General features: G+C 38.5%; 1 protein-coding gene across 4 annotated transcripts in view; it reads left to right on the top strand.

Moving 5' to 3' along the window:
- LOC103593464 (chromosome unknown open reading frame, human C5orf30) overlaps positions 1-3,747 on the top strand; it is a 21,293-nt gene that overhangs the window by 1,683 nt on the left and 15,863 nt on the right. Inside the window, exon 1 of one of the 4 annotated variants that reach the window (XM_008576443.1) lies at positions 402-468. The exons of the other annotated variants lie outside the window; for them this stretch is intronic. The gene's annotated coding sequence lies outside the window, so the exon portion shown is untranslated. Of the gene's footprint in view, positions 1-401; positions 469-3,747 lie in introns of those variants that run through there. 4 annotated transcript variants of the gene reach the window in all.

Here is a 3,747-nt window from a genome sequence, read left to right as displayed (position 1 = left end):
GCCTCCGGGCGAGCCCGGGCGGCCTTTCCTCGCCTGCCCTCGCGGCCCGCGCTGCAACGTCGGGCCGAGGCCGCTCGTGCCTGCTGAGCGTCGGCGGGGGCGGGTCGGCCCGGGGCGTGTGCGCGCCTGTGGCTTCGGCCGAGTGCTGGCCAGAAGCGAAAGGGACAGATGTCGTTGGGCATCGCCGCCCTCGCCCCACCTGTCGCGGGTGGACTTTGGGGCGGGCGGGAAGCGGAGGAAAGGGATTTTGAAGCGGGCAGCAATCAGACCTGAGCAGCGGCCCCATTGTGAAGCTGCCAAACTCTCCAGTGGTGGAATCTACAAATCTCTGCCAGAAAGGAGATGGGAACGTGAAGTGTTTGCAAGTGTTCCGCATCCTTACGGACTCCGTGCTTCTTCACCGACGCCAGTTTGCCCCCCGGGGTGGGTTAGTGATTTGTGTCCAGCCAAGATTTCTGTGGTGCACAGGTAAAGCTGGAGCTGGGAACTTCTTAATCGTTTGAGGAGGAGGAGGAATAGAGGCAGTAGCATTTTATAGAGTGCTTGCTACTCCTGCTGGAAGAACAATACTTGCACAACGTTTCAGACGTTACTTTCCTCAAAGAGCCACCCTACAATTTAGGGTTGTTAGTCGTTTTTCCTCCCCCCTAATTCTGTAGAGCAGGATACACACTAGAGAGGTAGAAATGACACTTTCCCAAAGTTTATTTTCCCAGCCATTTCAAAATACAATATTGGTTATTATTGCAGAAACTTTTGGTATTTTATTGATTCAAGGCCACGATTTATGCTTACACTATTATGTTTAATGTTTCACAGATTTCTCAGTGTTTTTATTATGCAACTGTGAACTCATTATACACTTTGAAATGAGCAGGAGGAAATATGAGATAATGAGCGTGGAGACCTCTTAATTTGTAAGAACTGGTGTTTAGAATATGCTTTTGTCAACATTTTAGTTTATTTAATTGCAAATAAGACTGTTAGTCACTATTCCAGGATATAAGATATTTAGTGACCTTGCATAGCAGTCAGTGAACTTGCTTATTTTCTCTGTATATTTTGGAGAGCTATTTTAAGATTAACTCTTAAAAATATTTAATGTGGTGGGACTAATGCAACTTTATATACAGGGCTTAAAATTTCTTTGCTGATTTATAGCCTGAAGGGATGAGGGAAGTCGGCTCATTTCCTCTAGGGAAAACTTTGATTTTATCACCAGCGTATCAAAATCAAAACCTAGTTTTAAGCTTTCGTTTGGAAGGTTAGCAAATTCCACCATGTACACCTGTCCCATTTTTGATGATGCTTCCTAAGAGATAACTTTGTAAAGACTGCATGGAGACCTCCAATTCTAGTTACTCTCAGTCATATTTGCAGTGAAACTGAGTATTTTTTCTAAAAGTAGGATGACTTCACGTGATAAGAATATATGAGTAACCTAGGTTTAATTTTTACTAGCAGGAATGGAAAGAAAGAAAATGAATGCTACATTTTAAGGAGGTTGCTATTAAAAGAACTGATATTAGAAAGAGAAACACATTTTTGTCTTACTGAACTAATTATGGGTTGTCTCACCACACTGGTAAGGTTAATGATTTGTTTGTAAGGTCCAGAATAGTTTCAGAAAAGTCACACCCTACTTAACTGCTCTTAAAAACTATTGATGATTTAGTTTTTTCAAGTTGCAAATGGTAAAATAAGATTATTTGAAGATGAGCATGTAAGTACAGCTAAGCGTTTTGTTTTTATTGTGTGTGGTACTTCAACAGTTAAATCATTTTATTTCTGCTCAGCCTTCTGTTACTTGAGAGGTGTTTTGATCCATCTCTTTTACTTGTTTTTAGAGTAGTCTTTGAGATTTTGTGGTTACAAAACAGTTTCACTAGTATGAATGGAATTTTAAAAAATAGCTATTTGTTTTCAAGTGCTTCTTCATTATTGGTATCCATCTCTTTTACTTGTTTTTAGAGTAGTCTTTGAGATTTTGTGGTTACAAAACAGTTTGACTAGTATGAATGGAATTTTAAAAAATAGCTATTTGTTTTCAAGTGCTTCTTCATTATTGGTTTCTCCTTAAATCGTTATTCTGAGAAATACTGTTTCCATTTTTTTTTCTTCATGTTTTGGTAGCTAGAATTAGAACTCATAACTTCTGCTCTACCAATTTTTTTGCCTAAAATTTATCTTGTTTTTCAGAATATAATATATAATGATAGGTTCCACTTATATACCCAGTTTCAGAAGGGCTATGTGCCTTCATATTTATACCTTATGATTTGTAAGTGATAATTTTTGTTAAATTTTTCCTTATTGCTATTTTGTTAGTGATCCGATCTGTGCTGAAGCCTGAGATTTATGGCTTTTTGTGTGTGGGGGGATTTTGTGTAGACTTGAACATTTCCATATCTAACTTTCTATATATATTGGGAAAACCTTTACCTTTTCTGGTTTCCCAGTGCCATTCAGGTTTACTGTTATATGTATTAGACTTATGTATTTCCATGTCTTTGTCTTTCCCTCTGTCTTGGTCTTAGGTTTTGCTTTTTGTATTTGTGCCAGTGCCTGTACAGTGCTGGGACATATAATAAGACTTAAGAAATATTGTTGAATGACTGAGTGAATAAGTGAATAATTGAATGCCTGAGTGGATACACCCAAAGAAATATTCCTCAAATCTGTGTGGGAAGCCACTATGCAAGCAGAAGCATGTTTCTTTTTTAAAAAAATTCATTGCCTTTCCATTGTTAATATTACTTTTGAGTAGCATAACAATTATAATAGCCAAACTGGGACACTTTTGAGAGTTAAAGGGGGTGCTATAAGTAATTATGCCAGGGTATCAGGTATGAACTGAGACATATACGGTCATCCTACTTTTGAAGGGCATTCTTTATTTACCTGTGATGGTAACTATCACCTTACCTAAGAAATGTGACAAACTTGCCAGTTAATGTTTGCAAACTTTTCTAGTTGTAGAAGCTTCACTTGTAGTCAAACATTGAATGTCTTTTGCTTAGTCATCCATGGCTTCCCTGTCCAGAGGCCTGTGGGCAGCTCTTGGCCATGCTTAATTTTTCCTATTTTCATTACTTATAGGATAATGTCACAGGGCTTTCTGTTTCAGCTTCTTATAACTGGAAGCATTAATCCTATGGCCTTTGCTCTATTTACTTCAGTCTGTAATTTTGCAGCTTTTAGTACCTCTTCTGAGAATTTCACATGGGTTCTTTTCCTTCTTGCTGGCTGTTTTTGCGAGGAGATCTGTTGATATTTTTCCATACCTTCATGTTCAAAACATTGGCCAGAATCAATTGTGAGTGTTAGAGATGTAAACATTTTTAAAGTATTCTAAAAATGTGTGTTATTTGAAAGGTACACATTTTTTTGACTTTCATATTAAAATCTTTTAGTCATTATTAATGGGAGATGGGTAAAACCCTTACTATAATTTTGTAGTAGATTCCTTCATAGGCAATCTCTTAAAGAAGGTATCTTCTTATATTAGCTTCTGGCCTTGTTCTTTTTATTTTTCCTTTTTCCTCTTCTTCACCATCCTCATCCTCATCTTTATCTTCATCCTCATCCTCTTCTTGGCACCTGTGCAGGGATAGCACTCAATTACACACAAAACAGTAAGCAGCGTCAGAAATGAGTAAAAATGGGAATGGAAGGGAGCTCCCGCGTCTTGGTTTCGCCTTGTGTTGCTCCCTTGGACTCTGTGTCTGTGTTCTATTTTTGGCTTGG

The sequence above is a fragment of the Galeopterus variegatus genome, unplaced genomic scaffold, assembly GCF_000696425.1.
Source record: "Galeopterus variegatus unplaced genomic scaffold, G_variegatus-3.0.2 Scaffold1352, whole genome shotgun sequence".
In the NCBI taxonomy this organism is placed as follows: Eukaryota; Metazoa; Chordata; class Mammalia; order Dermoptera; family Cynocephalidae; genus Galeopterus; species Galeopterus variegatus.
Note: the sequence above shows the minus strand (reverse complement) of the source record. Positions and strands in the feature narration are given on the sequence as shown.